Here is a 16,205-nt window from a genome sequence, read left to right as displayed (position 1 = left end):
GCACGGGGTTCGGAAAATATCGTGTCTGAAGGAGTCGCCAAGTGGTGGATTGAGACTTAGTGTTTTGTGTGCTGGGGGGTAGCGTAACCGCTCTCTGCGGTGGTGCAGTAGAATTTCTCGGAACGTGACCATTCGGTCCCGCGCGTGACCGCGATGCAGAACAGAGGGCTGGTCGGGATCGGAAGACGCAGGAGAAGGATGATGCGCCCGGTGTGCGAGAGCTCGGGCGGCATCGTGTGCGGCTTCGTTGGCCCAGATGATCTGCAGCAGTGGGAGACATTGCTGCTCAGCTTGGACCCAGAGGAACAGCTCTGGGCCGTCCGGATGGCCGAAGACGCCGCCAGAAAGCAAGAACTGGCCGCCGTCTGAGGAAGGGGGGGATTGGGGGTTAGTCTCCCGACCCCCGCCACCCCTTAATTCCATTAAGGACACAATAAAGTTTTATCGCTTTCTCTCCTGGTATGCGTATTTCTTTATATCGGCGCTGTACATTGCCGAGTAATGTTGGTAAATAAAAAGACTGATTGAGGAGCTTCTCATTCTATATATTTCGGTATAGAGGGATCATACACACGCGTATGCCATCCATAGGTTCATTCATCAACGCATTTAAATGTCTACTGTTTTCTTATACCGAGTTTTTGTTTATTAATGAGCTCCGTACGTTGGTAATCTTACGTAAATTTTCATGCACACTTTCCTTGAGTCTACTTTTGTTGCCATTCCCGCGTGTGTGATGTTAATAGTTATTGCCAATTACATTTTTGTAAATGGCCCCAGAACTAGCCTCTGCCCATCCTCCCAAAAAAGTTTTCACCCTTTGTGGTTCAATTTGTCCCACAGCAATAATCGCCATCTTTCTTGCCCGCGTTTGCTTTCTTTAACGCTGCTAGAGCGGTACTTACCGGCGACGAACGGCATGTACGTTATCATCGTGACATAGCATTCTCTACAGAAAAGTGGCCAGAGTAGATATTTAAAGACAGGAAGCGCAAGGCAAAGCAGATAACGATTATTGTTGCGGGATTAGAAAACCACAAATAATGCAAACTTTTTTTTAAAGTGTATGGGCCATCACAATGCGTGCGCACACTTCTTTTCATTTGATAAATTTTGCAAAATAAACATCAGTCTTCAAAAATCCACTGACACTATCACGCGAAGAAAGGAAAAAAACAATTACGCACTTCCCACGCGCTCTGCCGATCTATGTTTGGCGAAACGTTTTGCTAGTAGCTGGTTATGCAGCAGGATCCGGAATTCGGCAATGCGTTACCACGAGTACCAACGTCTTTTCTGCAAGGCAATCAGTTGTGCGTGTGAGGCCAGCGTGTGCGAGACGACAGCAGGACGGTGGCGACGATGGCGCGATTTCTACAACGGCTGCGAGACGCGAGTCTACGACGTTGCGTTTGTTGGGTGCAGTATACGAGTGCTTCTCTCTCGTTTATGCATTAGCGAGAGAAACGCGGCTTTTGACGTCAAGTGCGACTAAGTGTTATAAGGTAGGCACCTATATGCAAGTGCTGGGGTGTAAGTTAAAGTGACGATGCGATGCGTTCTGATGCGAAGAAACGTTGGATGCCGTGGCGGCCGCACTGCGATGGGGGCGAAATGCAAAAACGCCCGTGTACCATGCATTCGGTTAACGTTAACGAATCCCAGGTGGTCAAAATAATCCAGAGTCCCTCACTACGGCGCGCCTCATAATCAGATCGTGCTTTTTGGCAGGAAGAACCCACGGATTTAATTAAATTTGTTTATTAAACGTTGAAACGTGCAGGTGCTACAATGCCGCACAAGTTCTCCGTAGCTTTACCTGCTATACGAGGAAATGACGGTGGAATGTGGCCCAAATCCGAAGCTGGTACAGTGTCTCACAGCGCTTGCTGTCACGGGAGAAGAATGCAAGTAAATGGCGCGTGAGTCCGCCTCCAAACTTCTCGAAGGGCTATCGGCTAACCGCTAAATGTTTACATGAGCGCGTATGGCGCACATATCCTTTAAAGTTTATTTTTTCTTTGGTTGTATCGCAGTCGTAAATGGGGGTATGCATTTTATAGAGTGTAAAAGCTCATGTGGCTTTTCGTTGCAGCCTTTGTGCTGGAATAAATTTAGTGACTGCGCGTGTCAATCACGCGATGTGTGATCGTCGCGACCTCCGTTCGTCGCAATCGTTTAAATTTTATGGCCGCACTGTGAGTTAAGCGCTTCACACACAAAAAAACGCATTCGGCGTCTTTTTAAATAAATTAAGCGGTGGCGGCGAAACAAGAACGCATCGCTTTAACGATTCCTTGTAACGATGTGTTGATCATTGCGCAATGTTTGCGATACCGCGAAAGATGAACGAGCTGGCGTGAGATCAAGTAGGAAATAAAATCCTAAGCACTCATACGATGTTGCAGGATGTAACTGATCTGGGGAATTTTATTGAACGGCTGTCGCTTTGTGGTTACGCGACCATCCTTTGTTGTTCCTGAGTGGTTCCTTCTATTGTTAGGATATCCAACTACCGGGAAAAAAACTTTGCCTCGTAGGGTAATTTATTTATTTATCAGGCAATTATTTGGTACTTAGATTTATTCCTTGGTACTTAGATTATCAGCTGCAAAAGAGAAGCAGAAATACGGAAGTGCACGAAGCTCACGTGTAGCTTGGCGGTCGCTAGACACAGGGCGCCGCAAAACAGAGCTGCTGGCGGCTAATATAATGCACCCTTTGGCGTGGTTTGGTAGCTTGGCGGATGGTAGCGGTCCATTCTCTTCGCACATGAGGAGCACAGCATAATAAGATTTCCTCTAAGACTAAGGGAAAAATATTCCCATCATGTTCATGCGCGTAAAAATTCAAGAAAATCAGTGTGCTAAAGTTATACCTTTGTTTTTGCTGCTCGCGCAAAAAAAAAAAAAAATCAGTGCCATTCTACTCTGTGAAGTTGCATGACCAGCGAAGCGGTCCATGTAGGCCCCATAATGGCTAACTGTCCGTTGCCGTGCACCAGACACCGTATGGACGTAAAGGGAATACGAGGCGCGACTAGTCGCTCCTCCACGATGTTGACCCTCGGAAGTTGATGAGGCACCGGTGGCTTTGCGTGCCCATGCACTATTGCAAAACGTGGCACGACACCTTTTACTAACGACTCCCGGCACGTAGAACCGAATGGCACCTCACCGCATTCCGAAGGCACACACTGGTTTTGCAGCACTTCGCCGCATGCAGGGAGGACAAACTCAGACGCTCATCACATCACTCTTTGTGAAGCGCAGTGAGGCCGGAAGATGGCATTACTCCGCCATCTTCTCGGGAAAGATGCTCCGCTCTTGTTCACATGCCTCGTCTTGCTCGCTCAACCACCCCGGGCTGCGCGGAAGAGCGCACGCCTTAGTGATCCGACCAACGCATTCAATCACAGTGTACGAGGACACCATCGCGATTCCGATACCTAAGTCATTTCGTCTGAGTATTGTGCTTTATGATGTTGAAACGAGTTCCTAATGAACTCCGCAAGGCAGACTCTGAGACCGGCTCTTGTGAAAATAAATCTGCATTCTCATCGCAGAGCAAGAATGACCGGGCGATGACCGGCAGCACGTTTGCGTGTGTGAGCTAATCCGTGTCAGTGGAGCAGGTGACAGGGCGGTGCGGGTTACGTTGGCAAACTTAAAGGGTGTATACTGAAACACAGTCACGCGCATTTTCTTCCAGTTCATGGGCAGCTTGGCAGTCGCAAGACACAGGGCGCCGTAAAACGGAGTAATGACGTCACATAGTTCACGTTGGCAAACTTGAAGGGTGCCTACTAAACTCCGTCATGCACATTTTCTTACAGTCAATGCCCTACGCATACTCACGTTTCTTCAAACAAAGCGCGCGCTCATGCGAACTCGCGGAAGCTTCCGAAATGGGTCTAAATGAGCGTGGTCAAGAGTGGTCTACCTATGCACCAACACAAGCGTGCGCACACATGCAAAACACGTGACGTGCAAACAAATCGCACCCATGCACACGTCCACACTCACACGTCGCTCCCCTATTCACCGTAATGAACTGACTTCAATTCTGTGGTTTTACGTGCCAAAGCCGCGATTTGATTACGAGGCACGCAGTAGTGGGAAACTCCGAATTAATTTGACCACCAGGAGATGTTTAACGTGGCCGTAATTCACGGGACACAGGCGTTTTTGCATTTCGCCTCCATCGAAACGCTGCCACACTGGACGAGATTTGATCCCGCGCCCTCCTGCTTAGCGGCCACACACCATAGCCGCTAAGCCACGGCAACGGGTCGCTGGCGATGACGCTTTCGAATGTATATCTGTGTCACACTTGAGTTGAGCAGTAGATCTCAATCCAAGTACATGACTGGATGTTAAATACTTTCCCGCACTGAGCTTCTCAGAACAGACTAACTTCATTTGCAATGGGTATGGAACATGGCAGCGCGAATCCCGGTTGCGTCTCAATCGACAGATCGCACAACGGGAACGTCCAACGCCGGCCTCATTTACGCGCATTTGCACGAGTGGTGTAAACATGGCGGACGGCGTCGAAACGGGAGGGCGCTCACTGACGCCTATACGCCAAACTTTCGGTATCTGGTAGAGCTACCGCAGTTAAGGTTGTAGTTATGGACCCTAGTTATGGTTTCCTAAATGAAGTGATATGCAATAACTAGCACCGAGTAGTGGGCCTGTATAAGGTCATAAAGGAAGGACTGTTGCGCCTACCTTCTACTTTCACCGCTCACCAGCGCCATCATGCGGTTTAAGATGACTTCAAATGTTGGGCCGTGCTTCAGATCAAGAAGTCAACTTCACGGACGCGACAGCTGACTTCTTGTTACCTTCAATGAATGACATGTAATGTCATGAATGTACTGACATCACATGAAATGCGTAATGACAATAATGGCATTGCATGCGAGACATGAAATATAGACATGACATGTATGGCATGTCTGAACAAGACCATAACGGAACACTGGAGCACCCTATCCAAACAGCCATGGTACGAGGTCTGTAACTCGGTCGACAGACAGGTCAGCAACGGGAAGACGTCGAACCTCCTGAAACACCTGCTCGACGACACCAACACCCGCACGAACCAGCGCCACTCGCTCACCAAAGTCGTTCACCAGGCCAAAGGCACCGCTTCGCCGGATGACGTTGTCAAGACCCTTGTGCATAAGTACCTGCCAATACCCACAAGCCCATCGACCCTACATCCCGATTACACAGCCTCCGACAACACCCTCCTGGACGCCGAATTTTTCGTGGAAGAGGTACTCTGGGCTCTCCACGAAATGAACGGCCGTTCCGCCCCGGGCCCCGATGGCATAACCAACAAGCTTCTGCGAAACTTAGATGACCACTCGGTCGCGTACCTCACGGGCGCCATCAATAACGTGTGGGCGCGGGACGAGTTACCTGACGCCTGGAAACTCGCCCAGACGAGCCTAATTCCAAAACCGGGCAAGGCGCCTGGCGTCGATAACCTTCGCCCCATCACGCTCACGTCATGCGTTGGTAAGGTGGCGAAGCATGTCGTAGTCAACAGAGTCGGCCGATATCTCCACGACCAAGACTGTTTCACACACCACATGATCGGCTTCCGACCCGAGCTCTCGACGCAGGATACGATGCTTGTCCTCAAACATCAGATCATAGACGCCGGGGCCTCTTGGGGCACCCGCGCCATACTAGGCCTCGCCCTGGAGAAGGCGTTCGACAACATCGAGCACTCGGCAATACTTAAGGCGATCGCGGACTATAGGTCTTGGGCGCCGGCTCTACGAGTTCGCCCGCTCCTTCCTAACCCGTCGCAAGACCGTGTTCCTTACCGGAGACCTCATGTCGGAAGAAGTCGAGCTCAGACAGCGTGGCACCCCCAGGGCTCCATCCTCCCACCGACGCTGTTCAACCTGGTGATGATCGGGCTCTCCGAACGCCTCTCGAAGATTCAATGCCTCAACCATGCGGTATACGCGGACGACACCACCAGCTGGTGCTCCGTGGGTTCGTACGGCTAAATCGAATCCGCCCTGCAGGAGGCAGTTGAAACCGCCTTGTCCTACCTCGACCGCACGGGCCAGAAGTGCTCCTCCGCAACATGCACAAGTGGAAACAATCGGACCGTGACAAGGGCAATAAGCTCACCCAAAAGGTAGTGAAGCGGGCCCTCGGGCTCCCGATCACCACGCCGACGTATCGACTCCTCGAGCTCGGGGTGCACAATGCGCTCGAAGAGATCGCAGAGGCACAGGAGAGAGCGGAGAAGATACGACTGACGATGACCAAGACATCCTCACATCTTGCGCGATCTCGGCGACACCCCACCAAACACCCAGGATCCACCGGAGTTTACGCCGGTTCCCGGTAAGCTCCGCGACCTGATCACGATCGCACCCATTCCGCGAAACGTACTACGCACGGAACACAATCGAGGCAGGCGCGTAGGCCGGGCGACCACATTCCACAAACGCATAAACAAGAAAGCAGACGACGTCGCTTTCGTGGACGCCGCCACCTACCGATGCAACCGAGCCTTCGCCGCGGTAGCGGTCTCGTCCTAAACGCCGCCACGGTATTCACACGCGACCCCGGGGCGGGGGAGCAAGTGGCCATAGCCCTGGTAATGCTCGACGACAAGCGAAAGACAATATTCAGCCACTCGAGACCGGTCATGAGAGCGTTCGAGAGAGGAGTCGTATCCGACCAGGCGTTACGCGTCCTCCGCGGCGCTGATCCGAGCACCCTCAAACACCACACCGTCATCTGGTTTCCCGCCCACCCATGGGTCGGATCCTTGGCGCCCCACCCTCGCCGAGACAGCCCACGACGCTGCGAGCGCGCTTACCGACCGCGCCGTCACTCCCGGGCAACCGTGTCTCGATGAGCTGGACGCGAACAAGGACGCCCCAGTAACGTACAGTGAAATCACCAAAGACGTTTACTTGGGGCGACGGCTCTTTCCGCCCCCGCACCCCAAACTAAACAGGCAGCAGGCGCTAACGCTACGCTTGTTACAAACACATACCTTTCCCACTCCCACCTCCTTACACATCATCTACCCGAACGTCTACCCCGACGACGCGTGACCCTCGTGCGAGGCTGCGGCTGCACTCGCACGCATGCTCCGGGAGTCTTCTCCCACCTCCGAAGGTGGGAGAAGACCCTACGAAGCCCGCTCCTACAAGACCAGGAATGGGCCGTCTAGCAGGCTCGCGCATCGGCCGCGAGGTACTCGCTGTCGGCCCCTGCGTGGGAGACGCCCACTGAGCGCTGACGTGCGTCCTGCAGGACCTTAATAATGTTTGTCCAATCCAATCTATGGCATGCATGCATGACATACACAACACGAATAACATAAGACATTTAATTCATGCCATGACATAGATAACATAAATGACATGTTATGAAGTGGAAGCATTACATAACTGACATGACATGTCATCAAAAAATTGGCATCCAAGCATGAGGACGAATGACATGTCATGACTTGCATTACATAATATCAGCGTTATGATATGACACGCATATTATAACGCTCATACCTAGTGGCCCAAGGTAGGAATGCATTACATATCAATGACGTGACATAGATGACATATACAGCCTCTGCAACCTATTTATTACTACTTCGAATGGAGCTATTATGGCTACTCTGGGTACTGTACAGGTATGTATAGTATTCTTTACCATATCTTATTTACTTTATCTTCGAGATTTCTAATGATATTCCCCTGCTTTTCCTTCAGTGCATACATATTTTCTTATCCTATACCAAGTTTACTTCTCATCGATTTCATGCTGCGTACATTTTTTACTGCTTCCTCAGCCTTTCTCACGTTAAAATTTCTAATATCTTGGATTTTCTCCTTGTTGATCAGTTTTGACAGTTCCTCGAATTCCATCTGATCTCTTGAGTTTGAGAGTTTCATTCTCTGTCGTTTCTTTATTAGGCCCTTTTTACTTGGGAGAGCTTACCAACTGGTTCCCTTGGTGCCTTCCCTCCCACTTCAATTGCTGCTTCTGAATACAGCCTAGTTAGGGTTTCATTCATTACCTCTATGTCATATTCATCTCTTTATTCTAAGGCTCCATATTTGTTTGCAAGTACCAGCCTGAATTGGTCTGCTTTTGCCCTTACGGCGAATATGTTGGCCTGTTTCCTCTTGACCAATTTTACTCTTTCTCACTCCAAATTGAGGTGAATCCTAGCGCTCACTAACCTATGATCACTGAACTTTACTTACTTAACAGTTGTACATCCTGCATTATGCTTGGATCGGCAGAAAGTATGAAATTAATTTAATTTCTTGTTTCTCAATTAGGTCTTCTCCAGGTCCACTTTCAGGCACTGCTTAACGTTGGAACAGAATCCATGATGTATGCGTAACTCTGCTCCATTTATAAACATATATACCATCTCCGCGTGTGGCACCACTAGCTCGATAGTATCACTCTGGTCCCTGCAATGCCATAGTATTGTCCCGTTGGAGTTTGCTATAACCAAGAAAGTGGTGGACCAAGAAATTCCAGAGGAGGCAAAAAATTTGGGACTACATGAACAAGTAAGTGGTCTTTAGGTGGAACCAATATGGGGAACAGAAAAAGGGGCCTGTGAAAGTGACGCGCATAATTACGTCACCGGACCCGCTTGATCGTTGAAGTTTGAGAATAACTGCAACTTATGCGAGGCTAAACGACGCCGCCCAATGCGCAGACGTCAATTTCCTTTCTGAATTCATCACAACTGGCCAGGACTATCGTGGTGGGGCCATGCCATCGTGAATGGCGTGGCCAATCTTTCTGAGCGTGAACACGGGAGCGCGTGGCTTTCGACACTACCAGCGCAGTTAAGCGGCGCCTCACAATATCTGTGCGCATGCGCGGCGAGAGTAGTTTCCCTTCGCGCGCATCACGTCATCGGAGCGCTCGCTTGTTGTCTGCCAGCTGTATTTTTGTTTCCTCGGCGGTGACCGAATTATCACTGTAAGCAAAATCGAGATGTTTCCAGTTTAAATAATGTGTTCCTCATTTTTAGCGTTACGCTAATTGCCTGGAAATCGTTACCTAGTTTTCTTTTTCTTTTCTCGCGGCTTCTTATAGTCACACGATGCAGAAAAGAAGCTAAGGAAAGTAAACATCTGAACTTTTATTTTGTGCATTACTCACAACATAAAGGAAGACTTAGAAAAGTAATAGCTGTAAACTGGAATTGTTCACTGTTTTATTTTCTTTATTATTTCGACAAATTCCCGTTTGCAGCAACAACTGCTGCCATTCTAGACGGTAGGGAAGACTACAGGGCAGGCCCAAAGTTACTTCCTCTAAGGTGCTCCCGCTCTTCACAGCTCATCCGCAGCTGCCGAATGAAAGGGTGTCGAACCACGGCTGCTTTTATGCGGCCCCACACATTTTCGCAGATGTTCCTGTCAGCGCTCTTGACCGGCCAGGAGAGCAGGTGGACCCTACGAGTTTCGTGATGCTCTTTCACAATTTTCGCAGCGTACACAGGCGCAAGGGCATGCTGGAACACAATATCAGGATCTGGGAAAGCGGCGTGGGCGTAAGGAAGGAGCGCGTTGTCCAAGATTTCGCTGCAGTAGCGCTGCGAAGTAAGAGTGCCCTCGATGCGCTGCAGAGGCCCGAGAACATGCCTTGACACCCCGTCCCACACTGTTCACGCAGGTGCGTCCGCTCGCCGCGACTCCCTGCAGATTGGCTGGATCGTAACTGCATGGAATGTATATTAAAATAAACTACGTTCAGAAGATTTTCTTACCGTGTCCCTCTTGCGCGCCACAGCCGCACGCATTGGTTTTGACGTGTTGAAAAAGTGGACTCGTCCGAGAAGATTACTCGGTCCCAATCATCGAAAGTCCACAAGGCGTGAGCTTCGCGAAATTGCAGTCGTGACACCTTGTTCGAAGCGGTGAGATCGGGCTTTGCGCATCCGCATAACATTGCAATCCAGCGCTCCTGAGGCGTCGCCGTATGGTAACAACGGAAGCGTCCACATGGAGCAGCTCCCGCACTTCCCTCGCGGAGTGAAAAGGATTCCCCACTATTGCAGCTACCATAAGCTCGTCTTCTTCATCCGTCGTTGTCCTTGCCCGACGCCTATGTGGGGCGTCAGAAATGCGGCCTTCCTTCCTGAAGGCTTGGTTGATCCTATTGACAGTGTTCAGCGGCTTCTGCACCAATGCGCCGATAGATCGCTGAGAATATACCTTCAGCGAAACTTATACTATTTTCCACCTCTCGTCTTCAGGTACACGGGCCATGCCGAGGTTAACCAGCTGCTCTGATCAATGCGGGGATCTGAACGAATATAAACCTTCCTCGAACACACGGGCGGTTACTGTTACGCCCACAAGTATAATACGCATGCGTCGCAAAAGCTTAGCTACAGACCAACAATGATCTTGGGGACGTTGGGAAAAGCTAACATAGTTTCAAGTTTATTCATACATCGTGTGAATGTAATTTACACTTCAGCATTGTTGCCGCTCTTGAAGCGTTCGGCTTCCTTGTCGCGTTGCGCGTGTAGGAGACGACACGCGCGTGCTTGCGTGACGCAATGCGCGCGAAGGTAGAATTCCCACACGCCAGACGCCCTGCGCATGGGCCCTGCTTCTCGGTGCCGCCGCTAAACTGCGCAGGCGGTACGGAACGCCACGCGCGCCCGTGCTCACCCTCAAAAAGATCGCGACTGTACACAACGGTAGGTAGAGACGCTCGGCGAACGCGGCTTGCTCAGCGTGGCGACGAACGCTGGCGGCGTCTCACACGCCTGTTTATGTGTGTAATCAGTTGACAGTGTTCAAGTGCGAAAGCCAAGAAGTGCGGAAGTGTCCGTAGCTCCCCTCCTCTTTACAGCTCCATATTGCGCAGTCACTGGCAATTCCTGTAAGTTGGTCTCTTGCGCATGACTCCCTCCCGAAGGCTAATATTCCGGTTACACACGACACACTTTCGATGACGATCAAGCCCAATCAGCATCGAATTTCTCAGTTTCTCTCCGCAGTTTGAGCAAAGGAGCCAATCGTGTTCGAAGAAGTCCTATCCCGACTGGGCACGATAGCGATCCACAAGGGCGCCGCGTGAGCAGTTAGTTGTCTACACTGCGCCGGTGCTGCGGCTTCCCCTCAGTGCAAGCTGTACTGCGGCTCAGCGGCTACACCATTCCGTGCCTTATTTGCAGAAGCATGCCGTCGGCGGGAAAGCAGGGGCAGTCCATGCTGACCGGAGAGCAGAGAAGCTGGATATTGGTGAGATATCCTTTCTTTTGTATTCACGCGAGTAACGAGGAAAAAACTGCAACGAGGAAGAATGCCGACTCGCCACCGGCAATCGATGTGTACCTTCATACTCCCTCCAACTAATCAGCCCCGAGATTTTTTTTTCTTTTTTTTTTCTTTTTGCCGGGCACATTGACGTACATTCTCTTTCGTGTACACATAATAGGCAGGCTGCGCGGTCGCCAGGTGGGCCAGAGATGCGATTACTGACACTCGCCAAAAAAACTTTGTAGGCTCACTCACACTGACGTTCGCCCTGATGCCCACCAACACTCGCTCGCGTTTACTTTGTTTCACACGCACGCACCAGCTCTAATCAGCGTTCACTCGCTATCGAACTCACGTCCACTCCCAAAGTCATATCCACGTTGGTCTTCACGTCCAAGCAGACACTCCGTCACACTCCGCTTTTAAAAATGTGTGTTGGAAGCAAGAGCCTTGTTGGTATTTCCTACAGGACTGAAACGGTTACATTGCCTGAAATGGCTGAGATCAAAGACCATAACGCCCTTTTTCACGTCATGTTCGCGCCACCTCCGCATGCGAGCACTCCGACAAAGCAAACTCTTACATTCCATTCCCGTGCAAAAACAGAACTAAAAGAACTAAAACAAAGGCGCGTCAACCGAAGTCGACGCAAAAGAAGACAAAGTCGACGCACGTGGTATACGCACTCGCATGGATAAGAAATGGAATTCGGGCATTAAAGGTGATGCAGTGCTGCAAAGCTGCAAGACATGTATACATTATTTGCATTACTTTCTTTTGGTATTATTGAAACGAAAATAAAAGTTGACGACTATTCCTTTTCGCAAAAGAGGAACAATATTAAAAAAAATGTGCAGTAAGAAAATCCACAGCACACACTTCTATACACCCATGAACGTATAAACATAAAAAAGCAAAGTCAAGTCGCGCCAAGATAAGTTTGTTAACGCAGTCGCAAACATACGCAAGGGGCGGTGATGTAGACTGCGATGAGCATGTAAACAGATGAGAATACAAAGAATACAAAAGACTATAACACGTAACATACAAGCGCTAATAACAGCAAACAATAGAAGCTAGTTGTAGTTACTTCATGTAACTATTCGGTGCGATACCTAGTAATTTTTAGGGAAGCCTGTCTCTTCGTAAAAATGTTCAAGTGAGTTCACTGCTTTTCACTGTGCCCAAATTTCGATGGCCATGGGCCCAGCAATTTTCCGAGTGAGAAAGGTCGCTGAGGATTAGTGGAGTGCGGCTTTTGTTCTAGCTGTTGTCTTTGCAACGCGTACGTGAACATTCGAGTAGTAGACGGCGAACATCCTCGTGGTCGTTGCCAAAGGAGTAACCCCCGTATGCAGAAATGCAACTTAAGTTGAAGCCCATGCTTGACTTGATCCGAGTGACGCCTATCGGGAACGCGCCGATGGAAACGCAGTGAGCGTCTTTGGGCACGTTAACGCCAGGCGTCATCTAAATCAAGTCAAGCATGTGCTTCGACTTAAGTTGCATTTCTGCATACGGGGGTAAGTCTGGGAAGAAGCCCGCTTTATGCGATGTAACAAATGTTTTTTTGTATGCTGTCCCAACGTGCAGTCGATGAAATAGTGTCTCAGAACTTTTCTAAATTTCTACATCCACCTAGTATTCAGCTGAGGGCCCACTTCAAAAAGAATCCTTTCAATTATCAGGCCTTAATATTTTTCGGTACTCCCTATTCATTTTTTTGATGTCGAGTTTCTTTTATCCCCTTCTAGCAGCAAAAAAAAAAAAATCATTTGCACGAAAGAGTTTTTTAAGAATTCACGTGCTTTCTTTCAGGCTTGAAGAAAAACTTCTGTATTCAGCAAAAGAAAGCGTGTTCGAAAACTATTACGGATATTGTATACACTTTCATAATTAGCATTGACTTTGAATATAACTAAATATGGTATATTGATTGCCAATGTCAATAATTATGGAATCAGGCGAAGTTCAAGAATTAGTCTGACTTGCTACAAGTGCCGGAAAAGAACGTTGCCTTGGTTCTGTTCAGCTGAATGGCGCTTGAATATATCTAAATTTTGGCGCACATTACTTGGAACACCTAGTAAATTCACATACGCGCCACGCTCGGCCTTCGTGGCGGCACTGCTTGAGGGTGCAGCGTGTTCCATGCAGATGAAATGCATGAATGAAAAGAACGAAAAGCATGCATGGCAGGATATCACTATATGTCACCGCTCCGCTTTAAAGGAGATGCCAATAGCATCATCATCATCATCTAAACACGATAGGGAAGCTTGGCTGCCTAAACTCCTCATGCATGAAGCGTTTCGGCGGTGGCAATATTGAGTGTCGGTAGAATACTTCTATGATAATTCCATTGACGTCGACATTCATCGTAAGATGAGTTCTGTGGGATTTTGTTTCTTTTGTTATCGTTATTAACCTCTTACTCGCTTCACAGGACTTGGTGGACTTCCTCCTGCTGATCGTAGACGAGCTCTTACGACGACTCAACGAGATGATTGAGGCACAGAGAAGATATGAAGTGTAGGTTTGAGATGTGAAAGGTCCCGTCTCTTCCTAATTCCAAGAAGGAAATAAAGCTTGCTTACATGTGGAAATGCACCCTTTCTTCATTAAGCTATCAAAGGCTAAATTTTAGGCTAGGAGAAATGCGTCCTACAGGTTACGTAAACAACTGCTCATAACAACGTTACAGGCATCCAACGGGAGCAAACATAAGGACTCTGTTTGTTCTGTTCCGTAGTACAAACTTACCTCCGTATGAGCTACAATGCCTTTATCCTCGACACGCTCATCGATTTCGGACAGCAAATGAGCATGACACGCCACGACGATTCTTGAGCGAACATTTTGTAAACAAGCGCTCACTACGACCGCGTAAATGCAACGCATTGAAGGTGTGTACCTGAAGGAACTCCTGGAAAGCAACCAACTGCTGCTGCTGGAAAAAAAAGTGCACCATAGTTAACAAGGGACAACTAGAACGAGTAAAAAGGGCGAGGGCAGGGGAGGGGGGGGGGCGCCCAAGGCCTCGAATTTCACAGTGAAGCTTTGTTTGCCTAGTCCCTCTGTGGTTCTTGCGCTTCGGTGCTGCTGCTCGTGTAGAATGGAGGCGAAAACCAAAGCTACCTCGAGAGATTGCACGACCGCCAATTCCCGAGACTAGGCTTGAGCTTGAGCTTGACTAAGCTTGAGACTAGGCAAACAATTGAACAAACTTACGTCCCTACACGTGCTCCCCGCATGCAGGGAGCGCACCAAATGCTAGCCTAGCGTAAAGCAAACAGGAACAACCTGCTCGACAAACCCCGATGTGTCACGTACACCGCTCGTGGCACATCCCAGGTGGTCGTACACGTTCGCGCCCTTTCGTTTTTGCTAGCTCGGCCAAAATTCAGCCGCACAGCTTATCGCATTTCAACGAATGCAGTGCGATAGGGAATCTAACAATTGCGGCAACGCCACCTCGAGAAACCCCAGGGAGAGGCGGGTGGAAGGGCGTGGCCTATTCTCTCCAACTGGATAAGGTAGCACTGCCGGCCTCTACTAATAAACATTGGCCAGGTTGTCGCTCGGACGTGTGCTTACCAGTCCGGCCGTAGTAAAAGGCGATAGGAGAGGCGTGTTAGGGTGAAGGAAGCGGATGCGAAGGGGCATGTTGCGCCGTGGGAGAGGTCTGATGGAGCCACAATCTTCGGATAATCCTCATTCCTGCACTTATGGAACTGAGCATGGTAAGAGAGAATGCTAGAGTCTTCCTAGAAAAGGGTCCAACAACTAGACGAGAGGAAAGCAAATCTGAAGAACGGGAGCGCCGTGCAGGAGATTCTCGGATACGCAGGAATGCGCGTCCTCAAGCGTGAGCACATGCTTTATGCGAAACGCGAAGATCAAATGACCATGAGCAACGAGAATCGATGACTGAAGCAGAGCGCGAAGGTTACTGCACACCGTGCCCTATCACTGTCACACGCCTGCCGTCGACGGTACTTCGTGCTCACATAGCCACCACAAGGTTTGCCCAAGTGTGTGCCTGTGGTCAAAACTTGTGCGTGGTGACTTCGAACATGAAAGATAAACAGACTTAAAAACATCTGCGCCGTGGTGGCAAAACGACACCACTTTTATGTAGCTTGCATGATACCACATTCCACGACAAACACGCAGCATTTAAGCACTCAGGGCCTGTGCGTTTCTTTTAACAAGGCGCTGCCTTGGTTCTCTAAATAAACCCTTCTTTTTCACTTTGTTGTAAGAAACAATTACGCCAGTCTCGGCTTAATTAAAACTCTGAAGAATAAAGAAAAATAGAAGTAAAAGAAAATTCTTTTTGGAAAGGACACAAAAAATCATGAACATTCTTTACTTAAAAAACGTCCAACGGTTTCATCACCTTACGGTTAAAACAAAAAAGACGTTTTCCCTGCTTGTAATGTCGCAGATTCAATTCCACAAGGTGTTTCTTTAGAACGACAGAAAGCTGAGCTAGATAGCAGCTCTAGGCGCTTTTTTGCATGGTGTTTCTTTATGCGAGAATTTCCCGAGAATTCTTCCAAGCACTCGGGTTCAAGGTAGCGCTGCAGACTTTCAAGAGCATGTATTCACGTCGCATCGGAAAGAGTAAGACGCACTCGAACCACTAAATATACAGGGTGTCCCAGCTAACTCGGACCTAGATTTTGAAAAAGCATTTGCGTTCTTCAGAACAGAAATCGCGTCGATGTTGTTAGCGTTTATCTAAACTTACAGTAGCATTTTAGCTCATCCTTTTTTGAGTAATTAGCCGAGAGAAATTATTTACCTTGTAAATATAGCTTGAAACGTTCAGGCGTCAATAACAAAGTTGTGGAGCTTGACAAATATTGCCCAACCCACGTACTTCCAACAAGACAGACTT

The 16,205-nt window shown here is 49.0% G+C and overlaps 1 long non-coding RNA gene across 2 annotated transcripts; it reads left to right on the top strand.

The window, feature by feature from the left end:
• The first annotated feature begins 1,215 nt into the window (after nucleotides 1-1,215).
• On the top strand, nucleotides 1,216-13,879 carry LOC135896735 (uncharacterized). Of its 2 annotated transcripts, none has more exons than XR_010562793.1 (3): nucleotides 1,216-1,505; nucleotides 11,215-11,281; nucleotides 13,746-13,879. It is a non-coding gene; the product is annotated as an uncharacterized lncRNA (long non-coding RNA). The 2 variants fall into 2 exon arrangements; XR_010562792.1 differs by lacking the exon at nucleotides 1,216-1,505 and adding an exon at nucleotides 10,817-10,919 and having other exon boundaries at nucleotides 11,025-11,281.
• Nucleotides 13,880-16,205: the final 2,326 nt, after the last annotated feature.

This window comes from Dermacentor albipictus, chromosome 1, assembly GCF_038994185.2.
Source record: "Dermacentor albipictus isolate Rhodes 1998 colony chromosome 1, USDA_Dalb.pri_finalv2, whole genome shotgun sequence".
Lineage (NCBI taxonomy): Eukaryota > Metazoa > Arthropoda > Arachnida > Ixodida > Ixodidae > Dermacentor > Dermacentor albipictus.
Note: the sequence above shows the minus strand (reverse complement) of the source record. Positions and strands in the feature narration are given on the sequence as shown.